We start from the raw sequence: 17,879 nt of genomic DNA on the forward strand, positions 1-17,879 counted from the left end.
GAAAAATCCCAGGTGGTAGCGTGGGGATTCGAACCGACGCTGTCCATGGCGTGGTGAATGCTGGCCCCGCACGCTAATCACTCAGCCACCGCCTACCCTTGTATGTCAGTAAATGTGAAAAATGATATAACCTAAACCCCTTGTATGTCGGTAAATGTGATAAATGAGATAACCTACACCCCTTGTATGTCGGTATATGTGATACAAAATCCCAGGTGGTAGCGTGGGGATTCGAACCCGCGTCGTCCAGCACGCGGTGAATGTGGGCCCCGCAGCCTAACCACTCAGCCACTGCCTACCTACACCTGTCAGTCGTTATTTCCCCATATTTGTACCTTTCCCATACTTTACTCTTCTTCACCTCTCAACGTATTCCTTTATCCAGGCGCTGGTAGAGACGAAGGGTGAGCGACTTCACGTCCTTTCTCTCTTATCTTTCATTTATTATTTATCCACCTTTCCTCCCCTCCTCTCTTGCCTTCAATATTTTTCCATTCAGGGCTTTCGTATTGACTGATGTAGATGTAGGAGTGATATCTCAAGTTTTTTTTCTCTCCTATCTCCTTCACGAATACAGAAGCAATAAGTTATATAATTTAGTTTCCCTCCCATTCTCTCATCCACTGTCCCCATTGTTCTATTCTCTCACTCTTTCACTATTCATCAACTCACAGCGTATTCCCTTTGCCATGCACGGAGGTAGAAGCAAGAAGAGTTATATAATTTAGTTTCCTTCCAAATTTCCTCATTTCTGTCCTGCATTCTTCCATCCGTTCACTGTTTCATCATTTCCGTTCCTCTCTCTCTCTCTCTCTCTCTCTCTCTCTCTCTCTCTCTCTCTCTCTCTCTCTCTCTCTCTCTCTCTCTCTCTCTCTCGCTTTTTTTCCTTCACTATTCATCAACCCGCAGCGTATTCCCTTAAGCCAGTATGGATGGTGAAGCAGAATGAGTGATGTTAAAATGAGCCGCGTCAACACACCTGATGGATAACTGAATCAAACGCCCTACGCTCCAAAATATTGCCTGTGTGGTGCCGACATGATGCTGCGTGGAACGAGATGAAATGTGGGAAGGAAGAAGTTAGAGGAATGAAATAATAGATTGCTATGTTTAAGAGGGGGGATGAAAGAGAGAAAGACAGACAGACAGACAGAGAAAGACGCAAACAGACATACAGACAGACAGACAAACAGACAAACAGACAAACAGAGAAAGACAGACATAAAGACAGACAGGAAGACAGAGGCAGACAGACGGAAAGACAGACAGACAGACAAGACAGTGAGAAACAGAGTAAGAAACAGACACAGACAGACAGACAGACAGACAAACAGACAAACAGAGAAAGACAGACAGGAAGACAGAGACAGACAGACGGAAAGACAGACAGACAGACAAGACAGTGAGAAAGACACACACACACACACACACTCACAGAAAATAGTCACAAACAAACAGACAGGCAGACATACAAACGCACGCACACACAAACAGGCCGACAGACAGACAGAGAGATGAGAACATATATAATCTAATCAATCACTTAATAAAATGTCGGATACATAAACCATTACATATAAATAAAATAAGATAAAATTCCTATTGTAACCAAAATCCCATTAATTAAAAAAAAAAAAAAAAGGAAAAACAAACACCAAACTTAATAATGATAATTGTGCTGGGGAAGTGTGGCTGAGGTAGTAATTTGTGGAGCTGGATGGAGTAATCAGTGTGTGTGTGTGTGTGTGTGTGTGTGTGTGTGTGTGTGTGTGTGTGTGTGTGTGTGTGAGAGAGAGTGTGTGTGTGTGTGTGTGTGTGTGTGAGAGAGAGAGTGTGTGTGTGTGTGTGTGTGTGTGTGTGTGTGTGTGTGTGTGTGTTTGTGTAGCCTACAATACCAGTTACACACCTAATTATTTCTGGGAATGATATTTTTCTTACTTTCTGAATGGTGTGTTTCCCCTTTCATAGAGCTGAATTACCGTCCACTACAACAAGAATAACAACACCAACTACTACTACTACTACTACTACTACTACTACTACTACTACTACTTCAAATAATATTGATAATAATGATAATAAACCGCAGCAGCGAGCAAAGGAGAAGCATTTCTATTCTATAAATGCAAAAATATATTAGTTTCCTACTTTACTGTAAGGGGAAAGGACAAACAGGTGTCGGTATGCTTACAAGCTCCCCTCCACCAAGGAAAATAGGGAAAAATATGAAAAAAATAAATGAGGAAGAAATGCACGATAGGAGGAAAAAGGCAAGGAAGAATGAAAAAACGGGAAGAAAGAGAAAACGTAAGAAGGAAAGTTGGAAGGAAGAAAAAGATAGAAAGGAAAGAAATTTAGAACATAAGTGAGGAATGAATGAAGGAGAGAAGGAAAGGAAGAAAGGAAGGGAAGATACAAAGAAAACAAGAAAGATAGATAAACAGGCAGAAAGAAAAGTAAGAAAAAGAAAAAAAACATGAAAAACAGCATAAATGGAATGGATGAAGGAGAGAAGGAGAGGAAGGAAGAAAGAAAGATATAGAGAAATCAAGGCGGAGAGAAAGACAAAGAAAAAGTAAGAAAAAAACATGAAACCGCATAAATGGAATGAACGAAGGAGAAAAAGTTGGAAAGTTTCGTTTAGTCGGCGCAACATCCGTGGTCATATGCCGGAGAGAGACAGAAGGGGAAGGAATTATAGGAGAAGGGAACAGTTGGAAAGTTTCGTTTAGTCGGCGCAACATCTGTGGTCATATGCCGGAGAGAGAAAGAAGGGGAAGGAATTATAGGAGAAGGAAACAGTTGGAAAGTTTCGTTTAGTCGGCGCAACATCTGTGGTCATATGCCGGAGAGAGACAGAAGGGGAAGGAATTATAGGAGAAGGGAACAGTTGGAAAGTTTCGTTTAGTCGGCGCAACATCTGTGGTCATATGCCGGAGAGAGACAGACGGTTAAGGTATTATAGGAGATGGCAACAGTTGGAAAGTTTCGTTTAGTCGGCACAACATCTGTGGTCATATGCCGGAGAGAGACAGAAGGGGAAGGAATTAAAGGAGAAGGGAACAGTTGGAGAGTTTCGTTTAGTCGGCGCAACATCTGTGGTCATATGCCGGAGAGAGACAGAAGGGGAAGGAATTATAGGAGAAGGGAACAGTTGGAAAGTTTCGTTTAGTCGGCGCAACATCTGTGGTCATATGCCGGAGAGAGACAGAAGGGGAAGGAATTATAGGAGAAGGAAACAGATCCAAGGAGACGGGACACAACCCCCGATTAATACCTAGTACCCATTCACTGCTGGGTGGACAGGGGCGTAGGGTATCGGAAAAGCCACCCAAATTTTTCCACTCCGCCCGAACGAAGGAGAGAAGATGAGGAAAAGAAGGAAAGATATACAGTAAACAAGACAGAGAGACACAGACACAAAGAAAAAGATAGAAAGAAAGCCACATGAAACAACAACTAATAACACCACCACCTCCATCATCACCACCACCACCACCAGCACACCATTACCACCACTATTACGACCCGTCGCGCTCCTATATATCAGCCGTGCGGGGGACACATATAATTCCCCCTTTCTGCTATAAATACCTCTTTTTATCCCTCTCTTAGGAGCAATTTTCCCTCCCTCCTAAGAGCGTTTCCTCCCCTCAGAACATAAGATACTGATCCACCTTTACTATATTCCATTATTATTAGTTTTCTTTTTTATTACAGGTTATTTTCTCGGATATAAGTAAGTAGAATTCTGTATGGACTTTTTTTTTCTTTAGTCTTCAACCCCCCCCCCCTCTCTCTCTCTCTCTCTTTTTACATCATCCCTTCCTTTCGTCCTCTCCTTCTCCTGCATTCATTCCTCATTTATTTTCTTTATTTCTTTCCTTTCTTTATATCTTTTTCTTCCTTCCAACTTTTTTTCTTACATTTCCTCTTTATCCCCTTTTTTTGCCTTCTCCCTTGCTTCTTGCCTTCTATCCTGCTTTCCTTTCTCAAGTATATCTTTTGTAGTTTTCCTTATTCTCTCTCTCTCTCTCTCTCTCTCCTACACTCCCCTACCTCATCTCAGCTTCTCTCGACCTGATTCCTCGCCCTCTGCTAACATCTTCACGACCAACTCTTCCACTTCTCTCTAAGACCCACTCACGCTGCCTCTTCCAAGGGATCCATTCCTTTTCCTTCCTTCCTTCCTTCCTTCCCCTTATATCTATTTTTTAGCCTCGTAAACATTTTGCCTCAACCCCCTTTTTTCCGTCCAACGCATTAAACATTCAGTGAGAGATAGCTCCAAATATAAGCTTCGTCAAGTGTTTAATTATAAGCATTAAGCAAATCAGTGGTTCTACGAGATATTACAGAAAACAGATGATCTTTCAATGACGAATATATGAGCCGTATTTCTATTTCTTTTTGCAGCGAAGGAAGTAGCTCAAGGGCACAAATAAACAAATAAAAGAAAGCTCGCTAATCACTGTTCGTATAAAGAAAGCAGAAATGGGTGACCAAAAGAAAGGTCACAGAGATAAAAAAAATACCGTTCGTTTAGAAGAATACCTTTAAATTATTCGTTATGTGAGAGATACCAGAGCAGTTAGATGTTTAATTAAATGATAGATATAAATGCAAGTAGCCGCTCCGTCAGAAATACAAGCACGATGGCAGTTCGGTGTGAAATACAAGCATATAATAGTCATTCATTTCGAAATATAAACACAATTTGTCACGCCGCAGGGAGGTACAAACAGTATTAGCTTGGACAGGAGGAGGACCAGACAGCGTGCTCAGATTAATGGGGAAATTAAGCACCGAGGAATAAATATGTATCGTGGAGAGGAACCAGAAAAAAAAAAATCAAAGAAAAAGATGATACAGGTAATACGATAACAGGTTCAGAAGAAAATAGGAAGCAAAGGATTATATACGCAAAATAAAATACGATAACAGGTTCAGAAGAATATAGGAAGCAAAGGATTATACAAGCAAAATAATATACGATAACAGGTTCAGAAGAATATAGGAAGCAAAGGATTATACAAGCAAAATAAAATACGATAACAGGTTCAGAAGAATATAGGAAGCAAAGGATTATATACGCAAAATAATATACGATAACAGGTTCAGAAAAATATAGGAAGCAAAGGATTATATACAAGCAAAATAAAATACGATAACAGGTTCAGAAGAATATAGGAAGCAAAGGATTTACAAGCAAAATAAAATACGATAACAGGTTCAGAAGAATATAGGAAGCAAAGGATTATACAAGCAAAATAAAATAACCTGGTCTGGTAAACCGATCACTGATGATGGCATGTGAAGCTGGTCGCTGATTGGATAGCGGCATGAGGCAGGCTGCCTCTCGCCTAGCCAAGAACGCTGGACTTGCCACACTAAAAGTCTGACTTGTATACTCAGTAGTTGATTTATTTCGCATAGTACTTATTTGTTACTTTCACCACTGAACAATAGAATGCTAGTGGATTAGGTTCATTATGAAAGGCATCTGCATTTGACTAAAAACATACGAGATAGTGCGAGTAAACGTGAAATAGTGGGTTGTAAATGTTTATACCACTCTTCATTCTGTGTTAGTTATGTCATGGAATTAAAAAGCTTATGTTAATATAAACCGTGTCATGTGATAGAAAAATGTTTTCTGAAGACGATGCCACTATCAGAGTTGTGTTAAAAAGGAAAATAAGGGAGATATACACCACTTAATGACAAGATTTATGCGCTGAACCAGTCTCCCTGCCGCTGCCTCACCAGTCACCCCGACGACGCGGCCATTACACCGAGCGCCCTGCTGCCGAGACACAGCTACATCTTGTAATAAAAAGCTGCAGAACTCCTTTCGTTTCCACTTTATCTAAAATATGAAAACACCATCGCGTTCAGGATAACTTTCCCCATCAGATGTTACCATTTTCATGAACTGTAGTTTAGCAGTTCCATGAAATAATCAGCGAAGAATAAAATGGGGTATAAACATTTATGACTCCATCTTTCACTTCACCACTCCGTAATTTCTTAAATTTTTGGTTTACAGAGAATTGACAAACTACAATCTACAATCACTGCTGAGTATAATGGTACCAACCAAAACGACTGATCTTGCATATGAGACGAGTTAAAGCAAATAATACAGAGGTGAGTCGCATCAAAGACTGTGTCAATGATAAGTGAGTGAGAGGAGCGGCAGCCAATCACAGAGCAGCTTACAAACCTCTCGCTAGGCTCCAGGTGCAAGCTTCAACTGAACGCACTGTAGGAGGTGAAAATGAGCCACAAAAAATAAATAACACCGAGATAAAACAAATTAACATATAACATCTAAGCTCAGAGAAGAATAGGCTACTTCTACAACTAGGCTACCACTACTACAACAACTACTACTACTACTACTACTACTCGGAGGTGAAAATGAGGCATACACATTAAATAACAGAGAAAACAATTACATAAAACATCTACGCTCACAGAATTATAGACTACCACTACTACAATTACTACTACATACTACTACCACCGCTACCACTACTTCTAGTAACGATAACAACAATAACGGCAAATCAGTCACCTTACGAGAGACATACCACTCGTCACCTGCCTCCCTCAACACCCACATCACACCTGTTCGAGCACTCACCTGAGGGCCGGCGGGCAGGTGAAGGGGTTGGGCAGGCAGTCGAGGGGGGGGGGGGGGCGCTGTCCGCGCGGCGACGACCTCAAGACACTTTCAGTCCAGGTGTTCACAGGTAAGAAAAGTCCGGGGTACACACACAACAACGGTGATCCTTAACTTCGTCCTTTTCTGCTTCGTCTAAGTCAAGTTTCTCACGTGTTTCGTCCTCCGCCTCCTGGCTACCGGACGCCCACCAGCACAGCGTCATCGTGGAAAGGTAGGCGTCAGGTGGTCATGGCGGGTAGGCTCGGTACTGCGGCGGTCATGCAAAGAGTTCAACAGCAGCGTGCACGGGCGGCGGGAGGCGGGCACCGTCACACCTTCCTCCTGGCGCACCAACGACACACTGGCGCTCTCGCTCTCGTCGGGGGACGGTCCTGCGAGGTGGTGAAGTTGCCAGGAGTCAGGAACGGGAAGACTAAGGGCCGCTTTCACAGTCATTTTGTTTGTTTAGATCGTTACCAATGGCGGTGATCGACGCTACAGTTTTCCACGTGAAACTGGCCTATGGGGTAGTGGCGGCTGCAGAGGAACCGAGAGGTGTTGAGAGTGTGTGGCAAGGTGCGGGGCCAGGCTAACCCCGCAGCCGCCACTACCCCATCGGCCAGTTTCACGTGGAAAACTGTAGCGTCGATCACCGCCCTTGGTACCGATCAAAACCAACAAAGTGACTGTGAAAGGTTCCGTAAGTACAGTGATTCTGGTTCTATCCTTCCCCTAAACATTACCAATACCGTCAGTTCTAGTTCTGCCTTCCCTAAACATTGCCAATACCGTCAGTTCTAGTTCTGCCTTCCCTAAATATTGCCAGTACCGTCAATTCTAGTTCTGCCTTCCCTAAATATTGCCAGTACCGTCAATTCTAGTTCTGCCTTCCCTAAATATTGCCAGTACCGTCAGTTCTAGTTCTGCCTTCCCTAAATATTGCCAATACCGTCAGTTCTAGTTCTGCCTTCCCTAAATATTGCCAGTACCGTCAATTCTAGTTCTGCCTTCCCTAAACATTGCCAATACCATCAGTTCTAGTTCTGCCTTCCCTAAACATTGCCAATACCATCAGTTCTAGTTCTGCCTTCCCTAAACATTGCCAATACCGTCAGTTCTAGTTCTGCCTCCCCTAAACATTGCCAATACCATCAGTTCTAGTTCTGCCTTCCCTAAACATTGCCAATACCGTCAGTTCTAGTTCTGTCTTCCCTAAATATTGCCAGTACCGTCAGTTCTAGTTCTGCCTTCCCTAAATATTGCCAATACCGTCAGTTCTAGTTCTGCCTTCCCTAAATATTGCCAGTACCGTCAGTTCTAGTTCTGCCTTCCCTAAATATTGCCAGTACCGTCAATTCTAGTTCTGCCTTCCCTAAATATTGCCAGTACCGTCAATTCTAGTTCTGCCTTCCCTAAATATTGCCAGTACCGTCAGTTCTAGTTCTGCCTTCCCTAAATATTGCCAATACCATCAGTTCTAGTTCTGCCTTCCCTAAATATTGCCAGTACCGTCAGTTCTAGTTCTGCCTTCCCTAAATATTGCCAGTACCGTCAATTCTAGTTCTGCCTTCCCTAAATATTGCCAGTACCGTCAATTCTAGTTCTGCCTTCCCTAAATATTGCCAATACCATCAGTTCTAGTTCTGCCTTCCCTAAACATTGACAGTACTTTCAATTATTCTAGTTCTGCTTTCCTTAAAACATTGCCAATACCGTCAATTCTAGTTCTGCTTTCCTTAAAACATTGCCAATACCGTCAATTCTAGTCCTGCCTTATCTAAATATTCCCAATACCATCACATCAAGTTTTGCATTCAACACGTATTGCCAGAAGCGCCGAATACAGCCTTTCCCCCGACTTCCTTTCCTTAACCTAAACCTAAACTTAAACAATAAAGTACAGTGGTGTTTCTAGTTCTGCCTTATTCTCAACATTGCAAACATTCCTAATACCACCGAAGCCATCTTTCCCCTTCCTCCTTTCTCTCCTAAACCACTTAACTTCATTTTGGGGAAAGAAAAATTGAAATTGACTCTGAAAACAAAATGGTGATCTGTTTGTGAGGCTCGATATTGTCTTTAGATTTTACGATGACTATATTTTATTCTCCTCCTCGTTTCCTTAAGCAGCTAATAGTTAGTAACATTCCAATACCGAGGGAAAGGGTGCAACGAAGGGAGGAAAAAGGGAGTTTAAAGAAGATAAGGGAAGGGGAAAGGTTGAGAAAGAGAAGGGTGGAAAGAAGGGAGGAAAAAGGGAGTTTAAAGATGAAGATAAGGGAAGGGGAAAGGCTGAGAAAGAGGAAAAGGGTGCAACGAAGGGAGGAAAAAGGGAGTTTAAAGAAGATAAGGGAAGGGGAAAGGTTGAGAAAGAGAAGGGTGCAAAGAAGGGAGGAAAAAGGGAGTTTAAAGATGAAGATAAGGGAAGGGGAAAGGCTGAGAAAGAGGAAAAGGGTGCAACGAAGGGAGGAAAAAGGGAGTTTAAAAAAGATAAGGGAAAGGGAAAGGTTGAGAAAGAGGAAAAGGGTGCAACGAAGGGAGGAAAAAGGGAGTTTAAAGATGAAGATAAGGGAAGGGGAAAGGTTGAGAAAGAGGAAAAGGGTGCAAGGAAGGGAAGAAAAAGGGAGTTTAAAGATGAAGATAAGGGAAGGAGAAAGGTTGAGAAAGAGGAAAAGGGTGCAACGAAGGGAGGAAAAAGGGAGTTTAAAGATGAAGATAAGGGAAGGAGAAAGGTTGAGAAAGAGGAAAAGGGTGCAACGAAGGGAGGAAAAAGGGAGTTTAAAGATGAAGATAAGGGAAGGGGAAAGGCTGAGAAAGAGGAAAAGGGTGCAACGAAGGGAGGAAAAAGGGAGTTTAAAGATGAAGATAAGGGAAGGAGAAAGGTTGAGAAAGAGGAAAAGGGTGGAAAGAAGGGAGGAAAAAGGGAGTTTAAAGATGAAGATAAGGGAAAGGGAAAGGTTGAGAAAGAGGGAAAGGGTGCAACGAAGGGAGGAAAAAGGAAGTTTAAAGATGAAGATAAGGGAAGGGGAAAGGCTGAGAAAGAGAAAAAGGGTGCAACGAAGGGAGGAAAAAGGGAGTTTAAAGATGAAGATAAGGGAAGGGGAAAGGCTGAGAAAGAGAAAAAGGGTGCAACGAAGGGAGGAAAAAGGGAGTTTAAAGATGAAGATAAGGGAAGGGGAAAGGCTGAGAAAGAGGAAAAGGGTGCAACGAAGGGAGGAAAAAGGGAGTTTAAAGATGAAGATAAGGGAAGGGGAAAGGTTGAGAAAGAGAAGGGTGCAAAGAAGGGAGGAAAAGGAAGTTTAAAGATGAAGATAAGGGAATGGGAAAGGATGATAAAGAGGAAAAGGGTGCAACGAAGGGAGGAAAAAGGGAGTTTAAAGATGAAGATAAGGGAAGGGGAAAGGTTCAGAAAGAGAAGGGTGCAAAGAAAGGAGGAAAAAGGGAGTTTAAAAAAGATAAGGGAAGGGGAAAGGCTGAGAAAGAGGAAAAGGGTGCAAAGAAGGGAAGAAAAAGGGAGTTTAAAGAAGATAAGGGAAGGGGAAAGGCTGAGAAAGAGGAAAAGGGTGCAAGGAAGGGAAGAAAAAGGGAGTTTATAGAAGATAAGGGAAAGGGAAAGGTTGAGAAAGAGGAAAAGGGTGCAACGAAGGGAGGAAAAAGGGAGTTTAAAGATGAAGATAAGGGAAGGAGAAAGGTTGAGAAAGAGGAAAAGGGTGCAACGAAGGGAGGAAAAAGGGAGTTTAAAGATGAAGATAAGGGAAGGGGAAAGGCTGAGAAAGAGAAGGGTGCAAAGAAGGGAGGTTAAGGAGGAGGGAAGGGAGAGAAAACAAAGGCAAACAAACAAAATATTGGACATTCCACCCTCACCTGTTGTTACCTGTCTGAATACTTTGATCCACCTGGTGACCTTTTTCGCAGGTGAACAAAATATTTACCTGCACAGAGTCATCAACGCTAATTATTTTCCTGTGTGTTAGCTCCACCTCTGTCTATCTATCTGTTTGTCTGTCAGTTAATCTATTGTCTAACTGTCTGTGTGTCTTTTGTCTGCCTCTCTTTTTATTTGTGTCTGTCTATGGTGTGTGTGTGTGTGAATGGGGGAGATAAAAAAAAAAAAAAAAGACAGACAGAGAAGGGGGGGAAGGGGGATTGCATTGAGGGGGCAATTTATGGGGAATAAGACAAAGAACAAAAGCGAAAAGAGAGGGAAAGGGAGAGAACGGGAAGAGAAGGATGAACAAGGCAAAAAGGGAACGATATATTAGGCCAGTATGAAATATGGAAGAAGGGAGAGAGAGAGAGAGAGAGAGAGAGAGAGAGAGAGAGAGAGAGAGAGAGAGAGAGAGAGAGAGAGAGAGAGAGAGAGAGAGAGAGAGAGAGAGAGAGAGAGAGAGAGAGAGAGAGAGAGAGAGAGAGAGAGAAGGCGGAAGGGGAAGTATTGAGGGTGTCGTAAGATAAAGACTCTCCCTGAATTCACACACACACACACACACACACACACACACACACACACACACACACACACACACACACACACACACACACACACACGAATACTTCACCCAGAAAAAACAATGACGAGCGTTTGCACTATATATGGTGTTTACGCTAGCTAGCCATCCATCCATCTATACCGCACCATACATGATACTCCAGGGAGGGGCGAGAAAAAGGGAGGAAAAAGGACGTCAGGAGGGATAAAGGGAGGGGGGAGAAAAGGAAAGAAAATAGATGAGGATGAAAGGCGGGGATGGATGAGAAGGACGTCCGGAGGGAAAAAAGGAAGTTGAGAGGAGAGGGGAGAAGAGGAATGAAAATAGATGGAGATGAAAGAAGGGGAGAGCCAGGAAAAGAAATGGAGGAAAATGGGAAAAGGGGAAAGGAAGCAAACCAAAACAAAAAATGAAGTGAGGAGAAAAGGGGAGAAAAGGGAAAGGGGGCAAAAATCTTAAAAAAAGGGGACAAGGCCACAAAAGGAAAAAAAGGGAAGAGGAAAAAATAAAAAAGGAAAAGGGAAGAGGAGATGAAACAGGCGTAGGAGAAAAATGAAACACAGCAAGAAAGGAAATTTAAAGGGAGGGAGAAAAAGGGAGAAAGGGGGAGGAGAGAGGCGAGGAGAAGCAACTGAGCCCACAACCAATACATGAATAAGCAATGACTTTCTGCCGCCCACTGGGAACGCCTTTACCCTTATGACCAGCGACTTGCTCTCCCTCCCCTCCTCGGGACTCCGCTGATGTCGGCGCACACGCACACGCATCTGACAAGGCTTTCATAGGGATTGTGGGTGTGGGGAGTAGTTTTATGGCCCTAGCGGTAGTTTGACAAAGCTTATGTACCGTGAATGTGATAAAATACTCATAATATCCCTTTGGAAGTTGTTGATGTGAGGGGTGGATGCGTATTCTTAAACTTTAGGCGCCCAAGCACACGCATCTGACAAGGCTTTCATAGGGATTGTGGGTGTGGTGAGTAGTTTTATGGCCCTGGTGCTGGTTTGACAAGGCTTATGTACCGTGAATGTAATAAAAGGCTCATAATATCCCGGTTAACCCGTCCGCTGCGATTGGCACGGATTTAGTTTTCACTGGTAGCCTGGTAACATATACTTCCAGGTCTTTCTCTGTCTCTGTGGTGGATAATGGAGCGTTTCCCATGTGGTATTGGTATGCTGGATATCCCCTCCCAAGGTGCAGGACTATACGTTCTTCTTCATTGAATTGTAGCAGTCACTTGTTGTTCCATTCCTGTAGCTTGGTGATGTCTTCTTGTAGGAAATCCGCATTCAAGGGGTTAATGACGCTATGACGGCGGAAAACGGTTTACGGAGAAGTTGCCGTTGCTTCTAATTTTGAGTTGGTAAAAATGACAAGTCGTAGGAAAGGAGAGTTCGGAATACGGACGCTCTGTTGTGTGCAATGCGCCAACAGGAACGGAGAAATGCCACAACAGAACGTACGTATAGAGTATTTCAAAACTGTTTTAATCTTCCGTCATTTATAGTCAGTGTCGACGTGGCTTCCCCTTTTTTACTGTTCGATCACCCTTTATATCGATGCTCTTTTTTTATTTTTTTTATATTTTGCGAGTGAAGGGGATCATGCCACACTCACACACACACACACAAAAAAAAAAGGTTATTTATTGTGCTGGTGGATACAATGGCGACTTGTTTTTATTACTATTTTTATTTTTGTCTTTATTTTTATCATTTTGTGCGTGTGTCGTCAGATGTTAAAGGGGAAAGGTAAAGAAGAAGAAGTAGGAAAAGAGTAAGAGTTGAAAGAATGAAAGAAGAGAGTAGATAAAGCAGAGGTGGAAAAGTAAGGAGAGGATGGAAAAGGAAATGAAAAGGGGGAATGCCATAGAGAGAGAGGAGGGAGGGCGGAAGAAGTGGCCAATGAAAGAATATTGGAGAAAGCAAGAAAAATGAGTAGGGGAGACGAGGAACAAAAGGGAAAAGAGGGAAAAAGAGGGGAAAGAATAAAGGAGAGAGGGAGGGAGGGAAGACAGGTGGGAGGGAAAACTGTCCAAAGTAAATACAAAGAAGAAGAAGAAGAAGAAGAAGAAGAAGAAGAAGAAGAAAAAGGACAAGAACAAGATAATGAATAAGCAAAAGAGGAAGAGAAAAAGGAAAGAGGAAAAGGGGAGGAAGGAGGAGGAGGAGGAGGAGTGGGAGGAGGAAAAAAAAAGTGAAGAAGTAGTAGAACAAGAACAAGATAAAAGAACCAGAACAAGGCGAAGAAGAAGAGGAGGAAAGAGGAAAAAGAGAAGTCGGAGAAGAGGGAGAAAGGAGAGGAGGTGGAGGAGGAGGAGCTGGCAACATTTTCCAATCTATCCAGTGAATCTCGGCAAATATACTTTCATGGCTTCGCTTATTGATTCGCATAAAAAGGATGAAGCTGAGGGAGAGGAAGGGTTTAAAATGGACGCCTAAAGACCCTTGAAGCGATCCCCCCACAATCCCCTTTTAAAGACTTTGCTGTATAGTTTTTCGAATGAGCTTTTGAAACTCTCTCCTCCGCTGAAAAGTGTCGAGTTTAAAAGGAGCGAAAAAGTTTGAGGCGACAGTCCGTCTGCTCGTGAGTTTGAAAGTTCGCTTCGTAAACACCTCGGCAAGTTTTTATTTTTTTTTTTGAGGGTGAGAGCGAGAGAGTGACGTTACAGGGATTCTTTTTCGTGACCTGAGCGTTCTTCTATTTTTTTGGGGGGGTTAATCCTTTGGTCTACTTTTTAGCTTTTTTTCAGCATTTATCTTTATTTGCTTTCTTTTTCTTTATTTTTGGTTCTTGTTCTTGATTTTTCTTGTTCTAGTTGTTCTGTTTGTTCTGTTTTTTTCTATTTTTTGTTCTTTTTTGATTTTCTTCTTGCTATTGTATTTTTTTGGGGGGGTTCATGTCCTTGTTTTTCTTCTTCTTCTTCTTATATTATTATTATTATTATTATTATTATTATTATTATTATCATTATCATTATCATTATCATTATCATCATCATCATTAGTAGTAGTAGTAGTAGTAGTAGTAGTAGTAGTATCATTACAACAACAACAACAACAACAATAACAACAACTACTATTATTATCACTACTACTACTACTACTGCTACTACCACCACTACAACTTCTACAGCTACCATTATCCACCACATTATTTCTCTACTCTATTCATCCCCCAAATTAACCGTCACTTCGCAACAACAACAACAACAGCCCGCCTCCTCAGATCACCGCCCGTCCTTCTCCGCACATCATCCGCCTCGCCGCCTCGTCGCCAACCAACAAAGCCGAGTCAGCGAAGCGGGACGACAAGCGCGGTGAAGAGAGCGTCAGACACCACCTACCCACCCACGACCGCCTTGCTCCTACCCATCGCCCGCGTCTCCTTGCTACTCCTTGCGTTACCTTCCCCGGTGCGACTCACTTCGCTGGATTGGTGTAGTCGGGGTGTGTCAAGTCCCCCGTCACCACCATGTCTTTTGCCCGCCACTGACACACACACACACACACACACACACACACACACTTATGCTGGTTTTTTTTTTTTTTTTACTTTTATTACTTATTTTTTGAGAGTACGGAAAGATGGTGTATTTTCTTTCGATCCATCTATCTATCTGTCTATATATTTGTCTATCTCTATCTGTCTATCTATCTACATATCTCCTATCTAGTCATTTCTCGCAGACTTCCTCTGGCATACAAGCGGTTTTCTTTCCTCTCGAGAACGCAGGGTCGGCGGGTTTCTTTAGTATTTAAAGCAGCGGCCTCAATCTCTTCTGTTTCCACCACAAATACTTAAAAGCAGCTTCCACAGCGCCGCCCCCTTCCTGGAAAATTATGCTGTCATGGTTCATACATGTTAACTTTAATGGAATGACACACCTGCCGCCATCGGTATGACGTGAACTTGTTCCTCTCTTCAGAGTTTTTTGAGTTGACATTTTTTCTAAGCTGGAGGGACTTCACCTGTTTACCTTCAAGCCTTCTAAAGCATTGAACCCTGCCTGCTTCGCACTAATGCCACATGATAAAACGTCAGTGGCCTTCGCTGCCGCAGAGGAATAATCCCTCTTAGCATGCAGCCAAAACACATTCATATTTTCTGCGTCTCATACTCTCGTCAGCGGAGCGGGAAGCAGCCTTGGGCCGACCGTCAGGATCCACCGGGAAGAAGCCTACCGGCGCAACAGGCCACGACGTAAAAACAAAAAAAAGTTGGTGTCTGGAAGAGTGACGGAAGGGTGATCGTGTCTGTTCGTTGTGCTCTGGTGGCGGAAATTAAAACAACACAGAGGAGAGGAGTGAGGTGTGTTGTTTATGATCGTACTGTGTGCTGTTTACCGTTTACCGTTGATGAGGTTTCAGGCCCCGCTCCACCGCCAGCCGCAGGGGCCGTCAACAATTATGATGTTAGCCTCAATAATAATCCTCGAAATGCACTTATTCACAGCGTCGTAGTGAGTGAGTGAGTCTTCATTGCTTTCATGGATAGCCTACTGATGTCCTTTTAATAAACTTGTCATCATTATATTCACTTGGCCATGTTTCGGTTCGTACCAATCACAGTATCTTTCCTTTTTATAGTATCACAAATATCCATTTCATTTTCCATTGATCTGATAATTCCTTTATAGTATCAATGTAATGTCCAACGATTATTTCCAACTCACTGAACATTTAACACTCAATTTATCTTCGAGTCTCAAACACCAATTAACAGCCATGATCGGTTATGTTACGAATCCTCTCAATTTCAGTCTGAAGAACTACACAACATTGATCACCCACCACCGCCACCACCACCACCACCGCCAATACTATCACCGTCACCTTCACCACTATCACCACCACCACCACCACCACCAACACTATCACCGTCACCTTCACCACTATCACCACCACCACCACCACCACCAACACTATCACCGTCACCTTCACCACTATCACCACCACCACCACCACCACCAATACTATCACCGTCACCTTCACCACCACCACCACCACCACCAATACTATCACCGTCACCTTCACCACTATCACCACCACCACCACCACACCACCACCACCAATACTATCACCGTCACCTTCACCACCACCACCACCACCACCAATACTATCACCGTCACCTTCACCACCACCACCACCACCACCACCACCAACACTATCACCGTCACCTTCACCACTATCACCACCACCACCACCACCGCCAATACTATCACCGTCACCTTCCACCCACCACCACCACCCCCACCAAAACGATCACCGTCACCTTCACCACCACCACCACCACCACCAATACTATCACCGTCACCTTCACCACTATCACCACCACCACCACCACCAACACCTCCACCAATTAATCACCACCACCACGACCAATACGATCATCGTCACCTTCACCACCACCACCACCACCACCAACACTATCACCGTCACCTTCACCACTATCACCACCACCACCACCAATACTATCACCGTCACCTTCCACCACCATCACCACCACCACCACCACCAACACCATCACCGTCACCTTCACCACCATCACCACCACCACCACCACCGCCAATACCATCACCGTCACCTTCACCATCACCACCACCACCACCAACACCATCACCGTCACCTTCCACCACCATCACCACCACCACCACCACCACCAACACCATCACCGTCACCTTCACCAATAGCACCACCACCACCACCACCAACACTATCACCGTCACCTTCACCACTATCACCACCACCACCACCACCACCAAAACAATCACCGTCACCTTCCACCACCATCACCACCACCACCACCACCACTATCACCGTCACCTTCACCACTATCACCACCACCACCACCACCACCAATACTATCACCGTCACCTTCACCACTATCACCACCACCACCACCACTATCACCGTCACCTTCACCACTATCACCACCACCACCACCAATACTATCACCGTCACCTTCACCACTATCACCACCACCACCACCAATACTATCACCGTCACCTTCACCACCAACACCACCACCACCACCACTATCACCGTCACCTTCACCACTATCACCACCACCACCACCAATACTATCACCGTCACCTTCACCACTATCACCACCACCACCACCAATACTATCACCGTCACCTTCACCACTATCACCACCACCACCACCAATACTATCACCGTCACCTTCACCACTATCACCACAACCACCACCACTATCACCGTCACCTTCACCACTATCACCACCACCACCACCAATACTATCACCGTCACCTTCACCACTATCACCACCACCACCACCACTATCACCGTCACCTTCACCACTATCACCACCACCACCACCACCACCAACACTATCACCGTCACCTTCACCACTATCACCACCACCACCACCACCACCAATACTATCACCGTCACCTTCACCACTATCATTACCACCACCATTTCCACCACTAATACGACCAACATCACCACCACCATTACCTCCATCATCACCACCACCACCACCATCACAACCACCAATACTACCACCATCACCATTACCACCGCCTCCGCTATCACCACCACCACCACCACTGTCACTACCACAACATCACCACTAATACCACTATCATCACCACCACTACCACCACCATTATCATTACCACCCCCAACACCACCAACACCACCATCACTACTGCTGGTTAGATGGTTTAGGCTGAGAGAGAGAGAGAGAGA

At 43.9% G+C, this 17,879-nt stretch overlaps 1 pseudogene; it reads right to left on the bottom strand.

Annotated features, from left to right (window-relative positions):
* Nucleotides 1–7,227, bottom strand: part of LOC126980768 (dipeptidase 1-like) — a 176,453-nt pseudogene extending 169,226 nt beyond the window's left edge.
* Nucleotides 7,228–17,879: the final 10,652 nt, after the last annotated feature.

Source organism: Eriocheir sinensis, chromosome 45 (genome assembly GCF_024679095.1).
Source record: "Eriocheir sinensis breed Jianghai 21 chromosome 45, ASM2467909v1, whole genome shotgun sequence".
NCBI classification, from domain to species: Eukaryota; Metazoa; Arthropoda; class Malacostraca; order Decapoda; family Varunidae; genus Eriocheir; species Eriocheir sinensis.